Source organism: Notamacropus eugenii, chromosome 7 (assembly GCF_028372415.1).
Source record: "Notamacropus eugenii isolate mMacEug1 chromosome 7, mMacEug1.pri_v2, whole genome shotgun sequence".
Taxonomy (NCBI): domain Eukaryota; kingdom Metazoa; phylum Chordata; class Mammalia; order Diprotodontia; family Macropodidae; genus Notamacropus; species Notamacropus eugenii.
Genome location: NC_092878.1, coordinates 32,888,485 through 32,914,450, shown reverse-complemented (window position 1 = coordinate 32,914,450; position 25,966 = coordinate 32,888,485). Strand labels below are relative to the sequence as shown.

At 38.0% G+C, this 25,966-nt stretch overlaps 1 pseudogene; it reads right to left on the bottom strand.

Annotated features, from left to right (window-relative positions):
• Positions 1-5,802: 5,802 nt before the first annotated feature.
• Positions 5,803-25,966, bottom strand: part of LOC140513793 (uncharacterized) — a 66,343-nt pseudogene continuing 46,179 nt past the window's right edge.

Below are 25,966 nucleotides of genomic sequence, written 5' to 3'. Positions count from 1 at the left end.
ATAGAAGTCTTGTTTCTATTTTGTTACGATCTAGCCAAGGTCAAACGCATTAGGAGTATTAGAAGATTTTTGTCTTGTTCAATCTGAAGCCCCTGTCCCTCACCATTTTCTTTTTCTTTTTTAAGAAGTAGCTGAAAATTACTCTTTGGTCAGTTGGCACTTAATTACAGTTCTTCCAGCTGTTATATCTGCTTATAACGTTCACTGTACTTATCCTTCTGTGTAAGGGTTTTCCAGAATTTAGTTATGTCCTCAAAACTCTAAGGCTTAGTAGAGAATACAATAAATGCTCTTTAGTTAATAAAAATAAGAATTTTTGCACCTAGTGTCTGTGATAAAGGCCACATTTCTAAAATATATAGAGAATTAAGTCAAATGTACAAGAATACAAGTCATTCCCCAATTGACAAGTGGTCAAAGGATATGAACAGGCAGTTTTCAAGGAAGAAATTAAAGCTATCTATAGCCCCATGAAAAAATGCTCTAAATCACTATTGATTAGAGAAACGCAAATCAAAACAACTCTGAAGTACCACATCATACCTATCAGATTGGCTAACATGACAAAACGGGAAGATGACAAATGTTGGAGAAGATGTGGGAGAGTTGGAACACGAATTCATTGCTGGTGGAGCTGTGAGCTGATCCAAAAATTCTGGAGAGCAATTTGGAACTATGCCCAAAGGGATACAAAAATGTGCATACCCTTTGACTCAGCAATAATGCTTCTAGGACTATATCCCCAAGAGACCATAAAAATAGGAAAGGGTCCCACATCTACAAAAATATTTATAGCAGCACTCTTTGTGGTGGCCAAAAACTGGAAATCAAGGGGGTGCCCATCAATTAGGGAATGGCTGAACAAGTTGTGGTATATGAATGTAATGGAATACTATTGTGCTATAAGAAATGACGAACAGGAAGACTTCAGAGAGGCCTGGAAGGACTTCTATGAACTGATGCTGAGTGAAAGGAGCAGAACCAGGAGAACTTTGTACATAGCAGCAACCACAGTATGCGAGGAATTTTTCTGGCAGACTTAGTCCTTCACAGCAATGAAAGGACCTAAAAAATTCCCAATGGACTCTTGAGACAAAACGCCTTCAACATCTAGAGAAAGAAGTATGGAACTGGATCACAGAATGAAGCAAACCATTTTCCTTGTATTATGTTATGTTTTGTTTTGGTTTGGTTTGTTTTGGTTTTTCTTGTGATTTCTCCCATTCATTTTAATTCTTCTATGCAACATAACTAAGGTGAAAATGCGTTGAATAAGAATGTATGTCTAGAATCTATATCAGATTGCACACTTTCTCAGAGAGAAAGAGGGAGGAAAGGAGAGGGGAAGGAGGGGTAAGGAGGGAAAAAAATCTATGATATGTAGAAGTGATTGTAGAACCCTGAAAAGAAATAAACTAATTTTTTTTAAAAAAAAAGACGTACATGAGGAAATTCAGGAAAAGAAAGGAAAAGCAGAGTGGAGAACTTTTTGAGTAAAGATAAATGGAGACAAAAGTAAAAATTATATTGTCATGTTAGTAGAACTTACCTGGACAGAGAAGGAAATTAATTAGAAATTTGGGGAAATGATCTGCAGCCAGGCATGAAGACATGTTTTAGTACTAATAAAAAATTTTGGTCAAAATCAAATGAGATAAGATGTGTAAAACATTTTGTAAACCTTAAAGCACTTTATAAATGGTAACCATTATGCTTATTATATCTGGTCATCTGCTGGAATTCTGCCAAAATAGAGTAGGAATAATTTGTATGATAACAATTATATTACAGAGAAAAAAAAACACTTTAAAATACTTTAGAATCTGATCATTGCAATGTTATGAGAGGATCAAAGATAAAACATGCCACCCACATCCTACCAGCAAGATGATGGGCAGGCATAAAATGTAGAATGAGACATACATATTTGATTAATGAAAAGTATTAAAAAAAGGTTGTTGGAGCTTTTCTTAAAGTTATTGAAGGAAAAGCGGAGGATCAGTAGCAAACACAAGTAGGACAGCTTTGAAAATAATGTGTTGAGTTTTTTGCATAATTGGAGAGAGAAACAAGCTATTTCATGGTGCATATTCATGGTTCCATGGGTAAACATCATTTTCTGTTCCACTTTATATATGGAAATGCCCATTTTATTTATTGTTTGCTAAGTTCAAAAGAAGAAAATAAATTCATGTACAAGAAGCAAAAAAGGGAACTGTATCCCAGACTTGATTCTGAACAGGGAGAAACTGGTTTTTGACTATAAAAATGATGATAATCTTGAGTAAGACTTTTGTCTTTTGTTTAATATACCCTGACTAGTATGTAGCAGGAGTTTAATAAATGCTCATTGACTGCCCTTATGGAATGCTTTGCATTTTTCCTATCCTTGATTCTCCTCTCTGTACCCATTCTAGTTTTCCAGGGGCTTTTCTGAAATGGAATGAAAGAAGTCACAACTGAAGTCAGCACCACATATATTGTCTGATCAGGGCTGAGTCGAGCAAAGTTGTTTCCTTGATCATTTGAAGGTGAGACGAGGTGCCATAGATATTAACATTTTCTCAATAATGTCAATATAATTTATCTTGTCATTAAAACTTCATTGAAGCACTAATGAAGTCTTAGTGCACTCTAAACCCTTTATGTTGACTCTAGTTCTTCAAAATCATAAACTAAAATGAAAATATAATAAAGGAAAGGGTAACTTGGTGGCTAAAATGCTCAACTAATGTAGAAAAGACCTGCCATTATGTAGAAAAGTTACATACAGCATAATTTTAATATTATAAAATCTCATTGGCAGTAATGTCAGAGGTTACCTGCTTCAGTTCTGAACTAGAATTACACACACACACACACACACACACACACACACACACACACACACACACACACACACACACCATTCTCACAAAGTGGTTATCCAGACTCTGTTTAAATGTACAGTGATGAACTCATGATGAAGCATGCTATCCACTTCAGAGAAAGAACTCAGACTGTCTGACAACAGACTGAAGCATGCTATTTTTCACTTTCTTTCATTCTTTTTAAAAATTTTAATCTGCTTATACAAAATGACTAATATGGAAATGTTTTACTTGATTGCACATGTATAAAGCATATGGCATTGCTCCCTGTCTCATGGAGGGGGAAGGCAAGGGAGGAAGAGAAGGACAGAATTTGGAACTCAAAACTTTAAAAAATGTTAAAAACTTTTAACATGTAATTATGGGAAATAAAAAAGATGGCATTGGACATGGAAAGAACCACAAAAACAAACAAACAAACATAGCGATAGAGAACCCAGTACCTTTGGAGGCAACTGGGCCACTTTTGGATAATTTTCACTCTTAAGGAGTTCTTTCTTATGTTAAGAAGATGTGTCTTATGTCAAAAGTTTCAAGAGAGGATAGTCAACGATGTTGAATGTTGCATGGAGGTCAATGAGAATGAAGTCTAAGAAAAAGCTGTTGGCTTTAGTTATTAGGTCACTGGTGACCTTTTCAGAAGATGTGGGATAGAGAGCAGTGTACTATTATCTAGATGTATTCAGTTGACTTCGTAATGAAATGGATTCAGAATTGAGAATCTCAGAATCTGAGAAATTAATGGATCAATGTCAACTGGAAGGGAAGAATCTAATGCAAGTCCCCAGGGATCTGTCCTTGGTCCTGAGTTGTTCAACTGTTTCTTCAGTGACTTGTATGAAGACAGAGTTGGAATGTTTATGAAATTTTCAGGTGATATGAATCTGGAAAGGATAAGTAATATGTTGGAGGACAATAAAAATTTAAAATTATCTCAATGGTTTAGAATAGTGGGCTAAATCCAGTTAAATTAAAAATTGTGAGGTCTTCATTTAGGTTTTTAAAAAATCAACTGTATATATACAGAATGAGGAAATGTAGCTGCACAACAGTACAGATTTTTTTTAAAAAAAGGATCTGGAAGGCTGGTCTGGGCTCTGTGGGCTGCGCTTTGCTCAGTGCCCGGTGTGATAGCCCTTTCCTGTCAGCCTTCTAGGCTGCTTTGAACTGGAAAACTCTTTCATTTTGTAGTTTTGTGGCTTCCGCTGCTCTAGAATTTGTTTAGAGTCATTTTTACAGATATTTTATGAACTTTGAGGGGAGAGTTTTTACAGGTCCATCCCTCTATTCCACCATCTTGGTTCCGCCCCTCAACAAGTATTTGTTAAGCACTTATAAATGCCATTCCTACCTCATGGCACCGGAAACTGAACAAAATACTCAAGAGACAATTTGATGGGGTCTTTGCAGAGAAGGCCTACTGCCTCCTTCATTTTCATAATGTTTCTATCAATATATCCTAGGAGTATATTAGCCTTTGGGGCTGCTTTTTCAGCCTGTTAACTCACACTAAACTCCTAGTGCACTTAAAAACAAATTACTAGATCTATTTTACATGAATTATCCAACCATGGCTTTCCTGTCCTCTACCAGTGAAGAGTGTAGTATCATATGATCATAGAATTTAATGCTGAAGGGAACCTTAAAAGTAATTGTCTAATCCCTCATTTGATGAAACAGATGCAGACAGTTTATTTGCCCCAGTTTATAAAAATATTAGTTGACAAAAATGGAATTGGAACTCAGGTGTTCTCACACCAATATTTTTAGTCCAAGTATAGGATTTTTTATTGATCCCTCTTCGACTTAAATATATTAGATTTGTACTTTTCATTGAGACCTTTTGGGACTCTATTTGGATCCAATTGATACTTTTGTATTCCATCATCCCAGATATTAGCTGAATCCAATAAGTATGCCGCATTTGCCTTCATCCAAGTCTCATAAAAATGGTGACCTGCACAGGATCAAGTGTAGGTCACTAGACCTACAGCATTCTACTAGAAACTTCCCTCCAAGTTAACATTGACCCATTAATTCCCATTTTTTCCAGTCTTATCATTTACCCACTTTCAAATCTACCTGAGTATAAAGCCCATATCACTATCTATTCCCCCCAAAAAATCATGATAAATTACATCAAAAGCCTTAATTCCAAATATTTTTTGCCTCTGACATTGGTTTACTAGCATATTAATCACGTTAAAAAATGGAATATGGTGAATCTGACATCACTTGCTCTTGATAAACCAACATTGGTTCTTGGTGATCACTTCTCTTTCTTTTCTATGTTCTCATAAATATTCCTTTACTAGTGTGTGCAATAATTTTCCTGGAAATCAAACCCAAGAATTTCATTATTGAAAAAATTATCTCTCTCTTGCATATACTTCCACTGGAGAATTTTAAATCATTTAAATCATTCACTCTGTGTATCCTTTTTTCTGAACTCTTTGTATTCAGCTCTCATAAAATAGAGTATAACTCATACTGCATTGCATTTTCTCTTATCTTTTCTACCATGAACTTTTAAGCTGAAGGATTTTACTTTATCATCAGCCTTCCTATTTGGTCAAAACTGATGAGAAGGCCAACTCCCATTTTATAGATGATGAATCAGGGAACAGGTCTACCTTGAATGAAATACATACAGAAGTGTTGCCATAAGCTCACCAAGTTACTTTCATCTCTAATGTGTTTGTGCAAATCAGTTTGTAAACTTCTGATGTTTAAACTGAAGGCAAGTTGCACATCTCTTCAGCCATCTGGGCAAGGGGAAACCTTTGCAGCTTGGTATATGAAGTCAATGAACAGCCAAGATACAGATCAAGTGAGTCTACTTACCAAGTGTATTTTTAAAGATCCTTATAAACATGGTCATCTCTAGACCTACTTATAAAGACAGAGCCAAGTGGAAAGCATCAGCTACTCATCATGAGTAAAATAATATTTATTGGGGTATAACAATGCCCAAGGGCTTGGTGAACTAAGCAATCAAAATCACAGTAATAGGTATCAAACTAGAGCCCCAAATACCATTTAAACTACAACGAAAGAGTAAATTTTATGGTCTTGCTTTTTATGACTGAAGACGTATACACTAGCTATCAAAATCACTTTAATTTTCAAGCTCACTCCAGGCCTGAAACAAAATAACCCAAAAGCTCCTATTACCGTAATTTAACAGAAAGCAGAGCCATCTTTTCTTTATCTATGACAACACGATGTCATAAATACAGCTGCTTTTCATCCATAATTACATAAACAATAAACATGCTGCCATTCACTAGGGTTTTAATAGTCAATACACGTAAGCAATATTGTGATCTAATGGGCTGCATCTGTTTTCTTTAACCTTCTTCATTTTACTCATCATCCTTGTCCTCGTCAGAAAAATGAGGCACAGACTTCTTTGCCACCACGTTGTCCAGTCCCTGCCTTGCAGATAGGGGTTCACATTCTGAAAAATACATAGTTTAGTGATGTAAAAAAGGATCAGTTATGCATAACACAGGAAAACACATGGAAGCAATGTATTATGATATGCCCTATAAACTGGACCACTTTGTGATGGGCATTACTGAAGGATTCTATTGAGTGAAATATTATTTCAGGGTGCTAACTAGAATCTATGCTTCTAACTTAAACCTGTAGGATAGCTAACAACCAACCTCCCTCCCTCCCTCACCATAATCTGGCATGCTTTATCTGTGCAAATATGAGTGCTTGAGTGAATAAGCCTTCCAATAACCTAGCTATTGATCCTTATATACAGGAAAATTCTCATGCTATGTTCCTGTGGGTGGTTTTAATTTTTTTTGGTTTATCAAATACTTTACTAGAAAAAAAATAGCTCTGTGGGACTATTAAATGAATGTTCTTCTGAGTCTAACTCCAGGTATGGATAGCAAGAAAAGTGGTCTGAGCCTCCAATCCATGATGCCAGTGAGCCTGTGAGATGCTGGTATGAACTGAAAAAGGTGATCTCATGGGAATGGTGGGAGAGCGGCTGTTCAGCCTGGGCTGAGGTAGAATTCTCCTGACTCAATTTCCCCACTGACACCTGGCCGACTTTAAGCCTGACTGAATGCAAGTTGGCAATCCACTCCTACCTGGAACTGACATGAAGTTGGGGAGATATTGGTTCCCTGAAATGTTCCTACTCTTAGTGGCAATTTCCTAGAGTCAAAAGGTTTGTGAGTTTAATACCAGATCTATTCAATTATAGATTGTTGGTAGGAAAACATCCGAGGTTAAGTCTAAAATTAAGCTATTAGGCTTAGGACTTTAGACCAACAACAATAAGTTAGGGTCCTTTCATTCTTAGTAATACTGTGGAGACAATTAGGTCAAGAGCTTGTGAAGTTAGCAACTTAAATATTATTTGTGTCTCAGTTGGTTAATGTTTTAAAAAAATTCTTTTGTGATCTATATTGTAAATGCTTTAAAAAGAAGCATCACCTCACCAAAAGTTGGAATTGTTTTATGTGATATGAACTGTTAAAAATGAAAAATAAAATAAAATTTAAAAAATAGCTCTGAAGATTTATAAGCACACCAGAAGTGAAACTGAAATTCAAAAGCTATTGAAAAGACTTTTTTCATTGCATAAGTGATTTTTTTTCTATTCAAGTACTAAACAGTAGTGAAGTAGAGAGGCATTGTGGGAGTCTCTAGTACTCACACATATCCAGCTGGTCAAATTAAAAAGCTATACACTTTGGGAAAAGCCTGTATATCCAGTGCTGGCCTCTACAGTGTGTAACACTCTTCCCTCTGGTGGCATGTGGAATGAGTCAAAAGTTTGTCCATTGCTGCTCCAACTCACATCTATTTTGTAGCATTTGGAGTTGGAGCAAGCAATTGGAGCCTTGCAGGATAGTCTTTAGCAGGAAGTAAAATTGTTGCAAAAGCTTTTGAAGATATTTGTTTATTGAAGAGTCTTTCCAATGACCCAACAAAAATAAGAAAGGGACTTTGGGATTTTATGATTCCAGAATGATTAGTAATTCAGTTACATGTGAAACAGACTCACTGAGGCAACATTTTGCAGGGGCTTTGTGTCCAGATGGGGCTCCTTGTGGGTCAAAAAACCACATTTCCATTCTCAAAGCTTCATCTGGAGGTGCTATGCTCCCTTAGAGCACTTAACTAAGCATGCTCCCCTGAATACTAGATTGGGGGATCAGTTTTTGCATCTGACAGCTAAATGACTCAATCGTGGGAAGGTTTTCAAGCTCTCCTGCTAACACTGTATCCTTTCTTATTGGGGCTCTACTTCAAAGCAAGTTAAGAAACAGGCTCAGAAGTGAAACCATCCAACCTGGTTGAAATTTGTGGAAATTCCTGTGTGAAGGGTGATATGGGTTTTTTTTTTTAAGTCATTTTCTGGGAAATCTTCTTGCTAGGTGAATTTAAATACTTTTTAGACTAAATAAAGGGGAGTTCTCCAATATTAATTGAATATGTGTAAAGACTGAACAGTGAGTAAGACATTTAAGGGTTGACTGAAAAGTGTTTTACAAGTGAAAATCTGAATGTTTGGTTGGCTTTGGATGATCACATAAAGTCTCATCTAAACCATATGCAGCACTTTGGACTAAGATGGAAGTTTAGGGAGATTACCACTGGCAATGGGTTTTTATGTGACATTTGAATGTTTCACCATCTACCCAGACCCAGGAAGTGCCATATTGAGGGGCAAGGGAGGGAAAGGTGGTGAAGGCTGGAAACAGGAAAAATAACAGGAAGGGAAAGAAAAAGAAAAGAGAATTTATTTGAATGTTTTTTAAACCACCCAAATAGTTCCACTGCAATTCAGTACCTCCATTTGTGAGAATTTTTCAGTTCCCTATTAAAACTAGCTTTTATGACCCAGCAAATAGACTAGCAGACATAGGCTGGGAAAGCAGTATCACACTGTAAGAGACAGCATACCACAACGGGTAGTAGCACACAGAGGATTCGAAATGGGGAAGAGCAGGATTCACCAGCTATGTGACCACAAGCAAGTGACTTAATCTCTCACTTTCCTCATCTATATAATGGGGATAATAATAACATCTCCTTCACAGGTCTGCTATGAGGCTCACGTAAGATAATGTAGGGAAAGCACTTGGTAAAACCTAGGAGTGCTCTATAAATGTCAACTTTTTTATTATTTTTATGATGTGTGAGCACTGCCACTCTCTCAGATATGCCTCTGTAATAGCTGCTCAGTCTCCCTGGGATTCAACTTTTTTACCTGTAAAATGAGAATAATAGCTTGTTTCCCTCCAAGACTCACAGGGTTAGCATGAAAGAAGAGATGTGAAAAAAAAAATACTAAAAGTAACTAGCATTTATGTAGCACTTTGAGGTTGCAAAGTGCTGTATATCTTATCTCATTTCAATCTCACAAGAACCCTGTGAGGTAGGAACTATTTGCTATCCCTATTTTACAAGCAAGGAAACTGAGGTGAGGCAACATGCATTTATCAAGCACCTATTATGTGCCGAGAACTTTGGCTGACACTGATTAAGTGACTTTCCCAGGGTCCCATAGCTACTAAGTACCTGAGGCAGGGTTTAAATTTGCCTCACTCTTACTCTCTGGAAACCATAATTGGTCACTATAATTCTTTGAAAACACAAAAGCACTGAAATTCAAAAATATAAATTTTAAATTTGGGGATAGACAGGCAATTGATGGATAATCCTTAATAGTCTGTTCTAACTTAGAAGAACAATCAGTCCATAATTCTGTTTATTATCTAGCACCTTTCTTCTAAAGAAATAAAGGCACTTTCATATCATATTGTCACTGAGCCAAGAAGTAAGGTGGGACAAGAATTTAACCCAATTCACAATTAAAAGGATTGAGACACAGGGAAGTTTGATTCAGCCTAGATCATGCGGTTTATATAGTTAATGGAGCCAGATCTAGCACTCAGGTCTTCATTTTCTTTTCTTTGTCTTTCTTTTGTCTGGAACAAAAATAAGAATTGGATCTCTGCTCTTGATTTTTTTTTTGTCTGGAAAGCTACAACCTATGCTAAGCTTCTTTGGGAGAAGTGTTGCTTTTAAACTAGTCCAGAATTTCTTCTTTCTGAATCATGAACTTAATGAGATGGTTAAGGTCTCTCAATCAAACTGTGAAGTCCATCTGAATACTGATTATAGGGAAGGCAACTTCTGTTACTCAAGAGGATTGAGACCCAATACTTCTGGCTTGAGGACATGATCTTTGTATGCTCCAGGAGAACAGACAGTACTTGATACCACTGGGTCACATTGACATTCCTGGACATAAATTCTAGGCCTTTTCCATGTGAAGGAAGTTGAGGCTAAAATATAAAGCCTGGCCAAAGTTCCAAAATTTTGGTATCTAGGTTCCCTAAGGATAAGACCTAAGTAGTTACCCACTGACATTCCCTAAGAAAGGACAGAGGGATGGTGGAATAGGGAGTGGACAAAAACTAAGGCTCTTTGCTGAATTTACTGCAGATGTTATTTATGCACCTTGAAGAATAGAGGAAATGGAAATCATGGGCTACTTCTTGGTCAATCTCCATATAATGGCCATTTATTAGCATACTTATAAGGATGTAGGGACCTGGAACTCTGCATGTTCCTCCACGGTCACTACTCCCTCAGGCCCTTTTCCTCCTCCAACTATAAGATTGCAAATGGCAATTCTCAAGTGGCAAAGACTCCTAAACCGGGTAATTTAACTCTGCCAAATAAGGTATTTTTCTATCCTTTCGATACCTTATGAGTCTCTCTTATAAATCCTGCTTTGGGTATATCTGTTCTTTCTCAGACTGGGGCAGAAGCTTGGAGCTTTGTGACATGGAGCTATAGGGATAAATGATGTTTCTGGACAGCCTATATAACTCTAAGGCCAGAAAAAGGAAAACTCATCAGCAGTAAGGAAATAGATTGGAGAATATTATTCAGAACAATTTGCAACTATTATCGTCTAATTCCCTAATCTCTGATAGGGCCAAACTATTTGTTTTTGTTTTTTCTGTGTTAACAGTCTTCATGTGAAAAGCTTGTGCTGTTGTCCTTGGTTTGTTTTTTTTTAAAATTCAACACAAAATAGGTGTTGACTTGGTAACAGCCATATTTTCATCAGATTGGAAGGAGTAAGAGATAAAACTGTAAACTCTAAGGGTGGAGTGTTGGTGGGATAGCAAGGCTTCATATGTTCAACTTGTGAGCGTCAGTGCTTAAAAACAATTCATTAAAAGCTCAAGTCCATTCAGTTCCCTTCAAGAAAATGTCGTAATAGTCAAAGAACACCGTAAACAGTTGAGTCCGTGTTGGATGACTAGGGTGAGGAAATAGTGTTGAAATCTCCAAACAGATACATGTGACATGTGGCAAACGAACATAGCTAAGTTAGAAAATTTGGCATAATCTGGCCAGGAAAAGGACAAGAATATGTCTAGGCAAACTGTATGAGGAAATGGCTGAATTTAGCTTCTCTAACAAAATGCTTCTATAAATTATTGTTTGAACCATGGAATTTAGCCCTTGACTTTATTGTATCACTTAGTAAGTGTTTCATATATGTAAGCTGTCTCCTCAACCAGGCTGCATGCAAGCTTAGTACATGGAGACATACAGAAAAACAAATAGTTGGGCCCTATCAAAGGTTTGTGGGCAGAGCTCATTTTAGTGGCTTCTCTGGGATCTCCCACAGTACCTAGCACAAAATTAGGAACAGAGTAAGCACTTAATGAGTTTTCAAAGAATTGAAACTATAGTAGCTATGAGTTTTTAATACTGTAGTCCAAAGTCTCAGCAGCCTATCAGAGAGCTGGGGATGTAGTTTCAAAGCAAGGTCCCTCTTTATGCTGGACCACTCTCCTAATTTTTCATAAATGCTTATGATGAGACTCTAAAGTTGCTTCAGAACAACCTGAGGTCTCAGCATTTGTCAACAACCCTCTTCAGATAACATAACATAGAAAAATAGTCAAGACTGTAAGTTACCCTCCTTCTCTGTCTCTGTCCACCTTTCATCTTTTCGAAAAGAAGCTTCTTGTTCTAGAGAGGGGGAAGGGAGGAGAGAAGAAACAAATGTAGCAGTATGGATCAAATTTGGTGAATGTCTATTTTAAAAGCAATACTCTGTGTTTCCTGTGGACATTTGCATACACATATTTTGGAAACAGAACTAGATGAAAAGAATGTCGTGTCAGAAAGATAAACCACAAGAGAAAAGTTAGTGGTTTTTCAGCTTTTAATAAAGTCCTTTGGAGTGCCCAGGGGCCCACTAGTGTCATCAACAATCACATAAAGAGGAAAATACATTTTAAAATACAAGCACTAGAAACCAACCTAGCACAGATCTAGTACCGCCCCATGAAATGGCTATGGTAGAAACCAGCCATCGAGGGGGCAAGGAGGGGGAGAGGAGGAGAATGGTATCTCACTCCCTTTTAACAAACTGCATAAACTAAATGCTCCAGGGGTGTAGTGTTTGATTATTTGTAACAATTCTCCAAGTAAATAAATTCAACATCATGGCTTCTGCAACCAATCCATCTGTAGTTTTAAGTTAGTGCCCCCAGTAAAGATGCTAAGAAAACCATTTGGTCCATAACATTTTTAATAGAGTGAACCTTTTAAAAACTGCCAAAAAAAAACTTCTTGGCAGAAAGGAAAGCTATGTTGAGAGGAAAAAAGCTCTGTTACCACAGTTTGTATAAGTGTTTCCACATACTGCTATATTTCAAACACACAGTGGAGTCAACTAAGCTCAAGAATATAGGACACATGCTCAACAGATTTTTCTCTCGATTATGATTATAGAAGACAGAAAACTTAACCTGTGAGTGGGACGGGAGAAGGAGAATGGGGGTGTTTGTGCTGGTTGTTGTTTGGGTTAGTTTGGTTTTTTAATGAAGGGAAAATCAAGTATAAATGAGGTGATTGATCTTACTCTAAATAAGCTTCCTTAACTGTGATAAAGGAAGAGCAGCATAAAGTTTTGATGAAGTACCAACTTATTCCTTTTGAGTTGTTTGAGTACAACAATTTTTTTTTAGAAAATCATAGATGTGGAGACAAAAATGACAAGTGCCAAGAATGAGCTTTGTATTTTTCATGTTCATTAAAATCTCCCTGATTCACAATCCATATCTCTTGCCCAACCTCAACTATGCATGAAGGCTGTGCCAGGGAAGGAAAGTCAAAGAGCCCCTCCATCTGCCAAAGAGGGACGTTTCTGGCTGCAATCACACTTGTCGGCTTTCTTGGGGAACAGCTCAATTTAATACTTGAAGAGAGAAAAGGCAGACATGTAGGTTGTTCCATCTAGGAAAAAGTCTATCACACTCTGGGTCTTTACTTTTGCTGCCTGAAGGTTATCTTTTCCATGGATGTATGTTATTCCCAATTCCCAGAGTGGCACTAGTGTTAACACCACCAGGCAGAATGCCACCTCAACATGAGCATTTTTATTCCTCACTACTCAAAGCAGAGTGGGACTTGTTTGGTCTGTGGCACAATATTAAATTCATTGATCATGAGTGGGTGTGGAACCAACTTGATAGCTGACACAGCAAGATGGGGTACCAATCAAATTTGCTGAATAAATGGAATGGGATGGAAGGAATGGAATGAAATGAAATGGAGCAGGAAAAGATTTATTAGAACAGAAAGGGATTGGATGGAGTGGAATAGGGCTTAACTAAACTCTAATATCATAGAATATGATAAAGTAAAACATATTTTGGTTTTTCTCTTCAGCAGCATTTCCTGAAACTACCTTGTTCCATGAAATTTTTATTACCAAAAACGACAGTCCCTGCTTTGACACTTGTGACCTTGGGCAAGTCATTTAACCTTGGTTTTCTTATCTGTAAGGTAAGGGAGTAGGATCAGATAACCTCTGATGTCCCTCCAAACTCAACAGCTATGGTCCTACCATTCTGATCTTCTATAATTCACTTTGCCTGTTAGTTCTTTCCCAAATATCACTCTCTCATTCATCCCAGGTCATCAGGATATGTTCAGGCTCTGCTTCCATTCTAAGCTTCAAGAGAAACTAAGGTGGACCTAGGCAACCCTTACTTTGACTGTTTTGTAGGCAATGGAACGGTCAGAGATAGATTGAACAGACAGACAAGAGAAAATGAAAGCTAATAAACAATCCACCTCTCCAGGAGCCAAAGTCCCTCAGGTTAAGCCAGGCTGCTTTCAATGGAGGTGGCAGGTTCCAGACTCTAACAGAGGCTTCCTATCCATCACTGAAGAGCTTAGACATCTAGTGTGCTTCAGCAGAGGTGAATGTGCACAGATGACAAAGAACCCACTTTAGGGGATACTTAACTAGAGCAGGGGTTCTAAACCAAGTTCTTAATTTGTTTATGTCATGGATTCCTTTGTCATTCTGGTGAAACTTTCTCAGAAGAATGTCTTAAATGCAAGAGACACATAGGGTTAAAAAAGGAAAGTGATTATACTGAAACACAGTTATCCAAACTATTTTTAAAATTCAGGGATTCTCAGATTTCAAACCCCTCTACAAGAGGGAATCTCCATCAGCCATGTAATTATGGGATGCTGGAACAGGCAAAAGGCAGTAAGTTTATTTCCACTGAGAGCAAATACCACAGGACATCATGGTGTCTTGCAGTCACTCTCTTAGCTGCCTTATAATGTATTTTTCAGTAAGTGAGCCTTCTAGTTCTGGAAGATTTTCCTTAGGAACACCTTCCTCTAACAGTTCAGAGCACTGCTGTCAAAAGGCATTTAGTTAAATTCTAAACTGAAATGTTAAACCTTCAACATCATCACAAATGATCATTCGGTCTTGACTTGATCAAACATGATCAACTGAGGGATGAGTGATTCAATCTCAAGCTTGGTACCACCTTGCAAAGAGCTACTTTCCCAGGATTAATGATCTGCTAGATTTATCAAATGGAATTGTACACAGTGTGGAGAAACCAAGTGCAGACAGGGTCATGGCAAGGGTATGTCCATTACCAAGAGTTAGGTACAATGGCACGAAAGTCTTAGGTTGGGAGCAACTAAATCCTGGTAGTTTTAAATACTGACTGTATAAATTGAGAGACTAGGGGTTGAGAGACTAGGTTTGGGGGGAAGTCACCCAGCCATTCCATGAACTCAGAAATAACTAAACATAGCTGTAGGTAAGGGAGTAATGGCCATTTGGAGAAGTTAAACCAAAGACAGTGCAGTGACTTTATTGGTAACTTATGTTTGCAGCACCACACAAAGGAGACTGTCCCTATCCAACTCATCTATTGTGTTCACCCAGTTGAGTTTGCTTTGTTTACTGAAAATGTTCTAGAGTCATCCAAGGTGCTGATCAAGAATACTGATGCATGCTTAGAAAGGGGAAACACTTGTCTTCCTAGGTCAGAAACTGTTTTCCTGAGAGAGTAACATTGAAGTTCAAGGATACAGAGGGGAAGAAGAGTGAAATTTGCAGGGACCAGTCATTGAGTTCAGGTGTAAGTTACTTAGCATCAGAGTGTATTGGGTGTTCATTTCTTGCAAAACAACTCTTCCCTCTTGTAGGCATGACCACCTCCCAGGAGATATTAGTGAAGCACAAGTAATGAAAAGACATAGGAATGCATTCAGGTTTTAAAGTTCTTTGGTCAATATTTATTGGATGCCTACTATATATTGAACACTGTGGAAAACTACAAAGGAGAATGAATAGTCTGTGCCTTTAATCTAATGGAAGGGACAAGACAGACATTCATGTTTAACTTAGAGATTCAGTGGAGAGTAGTGGACTTAAAAGCAAGCAAGGACCTAAGTTCCAGTCCTGATTTTACACTTACTGATTGGGCATTGACTATTGGCAAAGCACTTAATTTCTCTGAAATTTGGTCTCCTAATCTGTTTTAATGCCTGCCATACTTTCAGAGGGTTGTCATGTGACTCAAATGACATAATATATGCAGTGTTTTGCACATTCTAAACAACTATATAAATAATAATCTTTAATAAAGAACTAAAAATAGTAAGTTATTATAGAAATAATCACAATGTACATATTGGACTTATGATTTCAATTGGTATGAAGAAGTATCAGTGTGGAAACTCCTTCCACTGATTTAACTCATCTCTAACACAGCTGTCTGAGAGAGTTGCCGAGCTCACTGATTGATTGATATGTTAACGGTGTGTGTGTGTGTGTGTGTGTGTGTGTGTGTGTGTGTGTGTGTGTGGAAAGAGAGAGAGAGAAAGAGACAGAGAGAGAGAGATAATGAGAATATGTAGATATGTAGGTTTCAATCATACCTCTGAGACATAAGCAAGTCAATTAATGTATGTGTAGTGTGTGTTGTGTATATATACGCGTGTGTGTGTGTGTGTATGTGTGTATGTATATGTAATATACATTTATATCATTGTCCTTAGTAGGACTGCACAAGAAACAAGAAATTATGCTTTCTTGAGAACTCTAAATCTGTGAAAACACTGACTGGAGATGGTGGGACCCTACTAAAAAAAACATCACACATACTTGTGAATTTCAAGCAAATTAACTCTTAGTACCTACCAGTTACTAATAAGGCAATAAACTAAGGAAAGCTAAGTTTAAACAAATGATCACAGTTGATAAGAAACTTCTAAACATGACCTAAAGTAGTGGATTTACTAATAGTTCTTCCCTCTTATAGGGAATCCAAGTTCTAGTCTTTGGCTCTGATACATACATAGAAAACAAGTGACAGAAACAGATATACTACACATATGTGCTAATTATTCAAGGATGTGAACTACAGGCTGGGTGGTTATTAGAATGACTGAAGATAATCTAGAAAGGCTTTCTGAAAAAGATGAGCCAAATCTAGAAAGAAGGAAAGATGATGTCTTCCATCTCTCCTACTTCCCTACACCCACTAAACTTATTCTCTGCCTTGACTTAGTACTTCCTGCTCCCACCCAGATCATTGGTTCCCTTCTAACTGTTCTAGATTCGCTCTCAACTTCCCAAGGTCAACTACTTCAGTATTGCCCTCTAAAGCACTTGGACTCCTTCCTCCAAACTCAATGGGCCATTGCCTAATCTTTTCCATCCCCAGCCTCTGTTCTTTTCTACTCCTATTCCTGGACCACACAGAAAATGTAAAACTAAGTGAAACCAAACCTTTAAAGAGTAAAGAAACGACTTCCACTTTGATCCAGCCCTTGGTTCTGCTAAGTAATCTTTTTTTATCCCTCTCATATCTCCCTTATATACTCCCCAGTGCCAAGTGAAGACCTATTTTTTTCTTAAGCTACCAATTCTTCTTCCCCACCCTCCATCTCCTTTATTCAATTTTCTTTTCCATTTTCTGTCTTGTTAATTCCTTTGTCAATGTCTTTCCTTTCCTCCCCTTATTTCTATTTCCATTGCCATCACCTTAGACCCTGCTCATTGTATACCTATGATGGCATAGGGCTTTTCTGAAGCTATCCTGGAAGAAAGGGAAGGATTAAAGATGGCGTAGGACCACCACTACCATAGCAGATTGGGGAGATGATCATTTAACCTTTGAGCTTCAATATTCAGATGTGTAAAACAGGTTCTGCCTCACACTGACGGTGGAGCTTCCCATTAGATTGTGAGTTCTTTGAGCATATGCGCAGATAGGAGAAATTATAGTAAAATATCGCAAAAAAATTTTTTAATTACAAAAAAAATTCTTGTATCAATTGACATACCAAGAAAGACATAATCACTGTCTTCAAGAACTTGGACTATCATAAAAAAAGGAAATAAACTTTTTCTGCTTGAACTTAGGTAGCAACGTTTAGAATTATCGAGACAGATTTTGACTGCATATAAAAGAGCTGTCCACAAATAGAATAAATGTCCTTGGAAGATTGTATGTTCTTGGTCAAGAGACATCTTCAAGTGAAGCTTTGAAATTCGCATATTGGGAGTGCTATAGAGTAGGTTCTTGGACACAAGACTAAATGTGTCATAGTCAATGATTTATGAGGTCTCTTCCAACTGAGATTCTGTGGTTTGTCTATGATTTTAAAATTGCCTCCTAGCTGACATTAGCTGCCAGACTGATCTTAATAAAGAGCACTTGTATTATATCAGTCTCTTCTTCAAGAGCCTACAATGTTTCTTTGTTTTTCTTTCACATCAAGTCTAAATTCCTAGAATACTGGATTTGGAGTCAGAACCCCTGGTTTCAAATTCCACCTCTGTCATTTGTTAAGTGGGTAACCTTAGGCAAGTCACTTCACATCTCTGGGCTGCAGTTTCCTCATCTGAAAAATTAGGGGATCCAGACTAGATGACTTTAAGATGTATTACAGTTCCAAATAGATATTTCTATGATGCTTTTTAAAGATCTTCCATAATTTAATCCCGACCTACCAATCCAAATTTATTTCCCACCTCTCCCAAATATAAATGCTCCATTTTAATTAAGCTAATTACCCTGATTATACTCTTTCCTTTCTGAATTCTCTCCTACCACTTTTTTCCAAATCCTACCTATACTCAAGACACAGCTCACATCCAAGCTAAAGAAGCATTGTAGTATAGTAGAAAGAGCTCTGGACTTGGGAATCACAAGGCATTGGACCATAAAATCCATGGATTTAGAGCTAGAAGAGAATTTAAGAGGCCATTTAGTCCAACTCCCTCCTTTTACAGATGAGGAAATTGAAGTTCAAAGTTAAATGACTCACCCAAAGTCACACAGGTAGTAAGTAGCAGAGTTCAGTTTTGAACACAAGTCCTCATGGAATGCTGACTGAGGGGAACAGTAGGACAATTAAGGAAGGAGAGAATGAAAAATGCATTTATTAAACATCTAATATGTGCCAGGCACTGTGCTAGGTACTTTATAAACAGCTCATTTGAGCTTACAAGAATCCTGGGAGGTAGGTGCTATTGTTAAATCCATTTTACAGCTGAGGAAACTGAGGCTGGCAGAAGTTAAGTGGCTTGTTCAGAGTCACATAGCTAATAAATGTGCAAGATCACATTTGAATTCAGGTCTTCCATACTCCAGCTCTAGCACTTTATCCACTGCACCATCTAGCTGCCTAAGTTGTAACAAAAGTAGGTGATATGAAATAATTCAGGAAAGGTAGGTTGACTCAAGATTTTAAAGGGCTTTAAATGCTAGGATGAGGAGTTTATAATTCATCTTATAGTCAATGCAGTGTCACCAAGGATTTTGGAGCAGAATTGGCGTTGAGGGAAAGGTGTACCTGTGTCTGCAGAAAATTGTTTTTCCCGCTGTGTGAAGAATGAATTGAAGAGAGGTGAGGATGAAATCAATGTTAGGACCAGTTAGGATGCTAATATAATAGTCCAGCTAAGAGATGCTAAGGGTCTGAACTAAGGTAGTGGCTATTTGAGTAAAGAGAAGGAGAAGGATATGAGAGATGATGTAGAGGGAATATTGACAAGTTTGGTGACTGATAAGATTGGTGAAAGACAAGAATAAGTCTAAGATGACACCTGGGTGACTTGGGGAATGACAATGTCCTCAACAGAAACAGAGAAGTTTGGAAACAGGTCAAGAACAAGGATCAAAATGATCAATTCTGTTTTGGAAATCCCGAGTTTGAGATGCCATTAGGAAAGCTAGGTGACATCAAGCAGGCAGCTATCAGGGTCAGAGTGGAATTTAGGCATTAGGGTTAGATACATAAATTTCATTAAGAAACCATCAGCATAAGGCTGATAATTGAAGCAACCAAGAGGAGTAGATGCAATCACTCTCCAGAGTCCTACAATGATGGCAGATAGGGTCCACCTAGTCTCTAATAGAGAGAATGGCAAATGTAATAACATTAAATATAATATAGGTAAATATAAAGCCTTGCAATTGGGTTCATAAAATCAACTTCTAAAATGTAAGATAGAGGAGAGTGTCATCTGCAAATGATCTAGGTAGTTTAATGGACCAAAAGTTCAATGAGTCAAAAATGAGATATAGCAGGCAAGAAAGCTAAGGCAATCCTAGCCTGCATTAAGAGAAGAATAATGACAAGGATGAGGGAAGTAATATTACTATATTCCACTCTGTCTGGCCACATCTGGAGTATTGTGTTCCCTTCTGGGAGTCATATTTTAGGAAGCACTTTGATATGTGGGAAAATATCCACAGGAAGATAACCAGGATGGTGAAGAGTCTTGAGCTCATGTCACATGAAGATTGGTTGGAAGAACTAGGGATGTTTAACCTGGGGAAGAGAAAATGGAAGATAAATATGATCATTGACTTCAAGTATCCAAAGAGTTGTCATGTGGAAGAAGGATTAGACCACTAAGTGCCACAGTGGAGAGAACACTGGACTTGGAATTGGGAAGGATGAATTCCAATCCTTCATTCCTCAGATGTTCATTACCCTTAACGTGCTATAGAAGTGTTAGCTATTTATTATAATTTCTTGTTTTGCTAAACCTCTCCCCGCCCTGAAGGGGGATAGAACTATAAGCAATGAGTACAAATTGCAAGGAGACAAATTTGGCCTTCATGTATCGGGGGAAGAAGCTTGTTAGTTAGCACCATCAAAAAGTGGAATGGACTGCCTAAGGAAGTAATGAGTTTTCCATTATTAGTGGTTTTCAGGCAAAAGCTGTGAGACCACTTCTTGGGTATGTTGTACCAGGAATTTACCTTCAGCTGTGGCTTGTACTAGATGATTTCCGAGATCCCTTCCAACTCTGAGATTCTATGATAATACCATGGAGGAGGAGGTAAAGGTAGAAGGGAGATAGATAGATAGATAGATAGATAGATAGATAGATAGATAGATAGATAGATAGATTTATATATCTCGCATAATGCCTGTTGATCCTCCTGAGTACTGAGATAGGGAGGAGCAGATGCTGAACCAACAATTCTGGTATCAGGAGCAGTCTTCCCACCTCCTAGTAATGGAGGGCTAAGACACTGTCAGTTTTTTTCCCAATGGTTCAAGTGTCATAGGGCAGAGTAAGCTGTGTCTCCACACATGACAACAAGCTTCTGGATGGGAATACATCCAGACTAGAGTCTGAGAGCTGGATCCCTGCCCTCCAGACCCAGTGATGTGGGAACAAACTCCAGGAAAAAATCCTCTAACACCTGCAGTGACAAGAAACTCACTCCCTCAAAAGGAAGCCATCCATATTAGATGAAAGTTATATAACAAAATGTCTGTTTCAAAAACACATTATGCCCACATGTACAAAAATATTTATAGCAGCTCTTTTTGTGGTGGCCAAGAACTGGAAATCGAGGGAATGCCCATCAATTGGGGAATGGCTGAACAAATTGTGGTATATGAATGCAATGGAATACTACTGTGCTATAAGAAATGATGAACAGGGGGACCTCAGAAAAACTTGGAAAGATTTACATGAACTGATGCTGAGTGAAGTGAGCAGAACCAGGAGAACATTATACACAGTAACAGCCACAGTGTGCAAGGACTGTTTCTGATAGACTTAGCCCTTCTCAGCAACACAACGACCTAAAACGTCTCCAAAGGACTCTTGATGGAAAATTCCATCCACATCCAGAGAAGGAACGATGGAGCTGGACTTCAGGGTGAAGCAAACCCTTTTCTCTTTTGCTTTGTTTTTTTCTCATAGTTTCTTCTATTAACTATAATTCTTCTGTGCGAAGAAAAAAGTTTAAAAAAACACAGTATGGACTTAATACTTATTGAATTAACTTAATTTTAAGAATATATCCATACTTAAAAAACCTTATTTCCTATTTTCTATGTATTACACCATGGTAAATGACACAAATAACCCAGAACCAGATTCCAGAGAGTAACATGTTTATCCATGCTTAGTCAACAAAATATTCATCTACATTACTTTAAACCCTTACCTACTAATTCTATACAATTGTCAAGAAGCTGCCAGGAAGGATGACATCATCGAGGAATTGTTCAAGGCCCTTCCCTGTCCTAGGCTTTTAATAAATCTGTTCCTAAACAGTCTTCCCCTCCCAAATTTCCTCTCTAATTTAGCTCTACTTTAGCACCTTCAATAAATGAGTCTGGAAAATATAGACACAGGATAGGACAGTAAAGAGAGTGCTGGACTTGGAGTCCGGAAGACCTGCTTTCAAATCTTACCTCTGATATCTACTAGCAGTACAACCGTAGGCAATCATTTCACCTCTCTGAACCTTAGTTTCCTCAACTGTCAAATGGGAATAATATTAACTGTAGTACCTACTCCACAGGTTTGCTCTGAGGCTCAGCTGAGATGATGTACAGAAAGTACTCTGCAAATTTTAAAACATTATATAAGTAGTAACTATGATTGGTAGTAATTAAAGTTGAACTCACCCATTTGCCCAAGCCAGGATAGTCGTGTTCAGGATCAAAAAGGTGTTGATGCAGCTGGAACTCTCGGATGAACTCTGCAGTGTCAGGGGAATTTTCCAGACATCCATCATCTACTGCAAACAGCCAGAAGTCTTTGAGAAAAGCCAAGCAACTTATGCATGCCCCCATGGGTAAAGGTAAATAGGAACAAGGCAGGCCACTGAAGGTCAGAATCACATTCCCATCTGCATCCCATGTATCTATTCCTGCTTCCTTTTGACTCACTTTGTGACCTCAGGCAAATCACTTTCCCTCTCTGGGCCTCTTCTCCATCTGGAAACTGAAAATGATGGTGGCTACTTCCCTCTAGTTACTTCAGAGGGATACGGTGAAGTTTGTGCCTAGATTTTTGGAAATACCTTGTGCTCCTTAGAGAAAGGTTCAATATTATCATATTATTTTTTATGTAACATAAAATAGAATAATTGTATTTTAAACACAATGTTAATTTGTTTAATAATGTATATATTTATAATATAATATTCTATATAGTATTTTAAAATAAATGCAGTTTTGCTCCTTAGAGAAAAGTGCGACATCAATTTATTTTACATATAAAATATATTTTATGTAAATACACTAAATTATTTGATAAATAATGTTATATAATAAATATCTTACAGTAAGTACTTAATAAACCTTAGTTAATTCCTATATATTGGGCACAATTGTATTCAGCATGAGGCCAAATGAGACTCTGTCCCAGGGCACTGATAGGAGATAAAGTGTGATTCCTCCCTCCCCTGCTGATGACCCTCAGTAGCTTGATTTACCTCCTAGATCTCTGGAGGCCCAGGACATAACCACATCCACAATCCTCTCCTGACCTCACTTCACTCACCCACCCACAAACTAAATTTGTCTCAGGCGAAGTTTGGGCTAATTATAGTTCTAATATGAGATACGCATTCCTTCGGAGGAGGGGGAGGAGGAAATGCTGTGTATTTTGTATAATCAGTACAGTTCGCATATTTTTAATGTGCTCCTGCATTAATAAACAACATGGACACACACATACACACACACACACCATAGTCACTGAACAGAGGGGTGTGTGTATGTGTGAGTGTGAGTGTGTGTGTGTGTGTGTGTGTGTGTGTGTGTGTGAGTGTGTTGGGCTAATGGCTGTTCCAGCATGACTGGTGCTATAGGCTCTGATTTTCTTGTTTGAATTTTCGGTTCAGATCTGTGGTTTCATCTTGGTAGGGCAGTGCCTAACCTGGACATTCCTTCCAAGGATGTAGAATGACATCCTCTGTGGGAGCTGCCTGAGGCACTCAGTGGTTAAGCAACAGGCTTGGGCAGACATTAGTCTAACACACACCCATTCTATATTCAGTGGGTATGGTATATCTGTTTACTAATCTGGGGTCTAAGGCAAGACTTGAACTCAGGTCTTACTAAATCAAAGGTCAACTCTCTAACTAGACCACACTATCATTCAGAAACAGTGTCTTCAAAATCGTTTTTCCTTTTTGTAAATGTTTTATTGATGCCTTTTTAAAACATCACTATCACCCCTCAAGGACTTCCCTCCATGGAACTCTCCCTTGTAACAAATACGTCCAGTCAAATAAATTAACATATTTTCCATGTTATATATTCCTCATTTCACATCTATACTCCATCCCCTCCTTGCTAAGAGGAGGACAAAGTTTCCTTAGCCTCAGCACTCTCCAAAGCCCCTCTGGATCTTACGATTCTCTGGAGATGATTCATTCTGCCTATCTTTTATGTGCCTTAGACAACCAGAAAAGAACATAAGGAGTCTGGGTTGCATGGGAAGCTGAGGGGAGGAGTGAAGACCAGTTTTCAAAAGACTGATGAGACATTAAATAAGTGCTGAAAATGCGCGCCTATTTACAATCAGCCAGGTATGTCCTGTGTCTCGTTTCTTGGAGTATTTCCAAGTCTTTCCAGAAGGCAGTCTGAAACGCACACAAGGTCTCTCCACAGTATGAACCTAATGTGGAAGTCATTAGCATACCAAAAGATCTCTAATGCAGCTCTACTGCGTCTGCTCAGTGTTCAGATCTCCTGACTGGGAACGTTATCTAACCCCTACATCTGCAACCATCAGTATGTCACGCTGGTAGGAATGGAGAAGAATATAGTAAAAATAGGTGCTCAGACACATTTTTTGGATGATAACTTTGTGGAGTGGATTCTAATTCTTTACTGGAAGTGATTTCCTGGGTGATGCTGAAGGGTGGGAGCCCACTGGGGTCATGAGAACGTAGGAGTAGGAGTCAGATAATTGAGATACCAACCACAGAATTTAATATATTATCTCTGTGGCCAGGAAACAACATAGATGAGGATTTCCCTACATTTCCACAATGACGCAGAAAGCAAATTGAGAGAATTAAAGGATAAATTTTCCTTAAATTAAAGACTAAATTTCCAGAATAGTATATTGGATGCATGGAGGTCTAAAAGCTGAGACTTGGGGCTTATACCATAGCCCATACTGACCTCTTCCTTCTCGGACATCCATATTTATGGTCTATACCATACAGTCTAGCACCGAATGATATCAAACAATGAATAAACGTTTATTATGTACCAACTTTAGACCAGGCAATGTGCTACATATGCAAAGATTAACAGGGAACATAAAGCTTACATTCTGTTGATAACACTTTGTATTGTTTTCCTAATTTTTTTTGAGAATGTCCATCAGAACTGTTTCTTGAGAACCGGAGTTGTGTCTTAGTCATTTTTTTTTCCACATGACCGGAACATAAATACTTGCTGACTTGACTTATTTGAATTACTATGACTTCAGTACTTGTGTTCCCCTCTTCCGTTCACAGATCAAAAGTGAATGTGTCACATAACCCTCTTCTAGCAAGGCCTTACACATAGTAACCTTTCAATGATACATGTAGAATTCAACTCATTTATCACGAAAAAATAACATAAAGAAGTATATGATTAAGTCCGAAATGAGAATACAAGGAATAAGAAACTGAGAAATTCAGAAAAAGAGATCTATGTACTATAAATTTAGTTCAAGAAACATTTGTTAAATGCCTTCTATGTGCAGACCACTCTACTAGGTATTAGGGATGCCAAGAAAAAAACTAAACATTTCCTTTATTCAAGGAACTTATATTCCATTGGGGGAAGGACAGAAGGAGGACAAGGAAAAGGAAAGGAAATACAAAGCAATTTCAAGATGCAGAGAGTTCTAACAACTGCAGTGACGGTCAAGAAAGTCCTCACGTAAAAAGTGGCCCTTAAGTTGTGCTTTGTAGCAAGCTAGGGATCCTACAAAGCAGAGGAAGGGAGGGAGAACATTCCAGACATGGCAGACCACCAGAGCAGAGGTACAGAGGTGAAAGCCAGAATGTCATACACCAGGCCAATTTGCCCAGAAAGGAGAGTATTTGAGGGGGAATATTATGAAATAAGCCTAGAAAGGTAGTTGAGAGCCAGACTAAAGTGAGTCTAAATGCCAGACTGAGGATTTGATACTTTGTGAAGCATGTAAAACTTGAGCCGAGCCTTGAAAGATGGGTAGAATTTGGAGACATGGAAGGGATGGGGAGGATTCAAACCCAAAATGTTTCACTCTGAACTCACTCCTTCTAAATACCTGAATAAGGCCCTCTGCTGTGTCTAATCAATCCAGCCAGCTGCCCCTGGGGAATGTTGTTCCTTAAACTTGGTACAGGTCTTTCCTCTCCCTGAATCTAAAATTATACAAGCAAATAATATGTGGCTGAAATGATCTGAGCCATGCAGTGATTCAGGTCTTC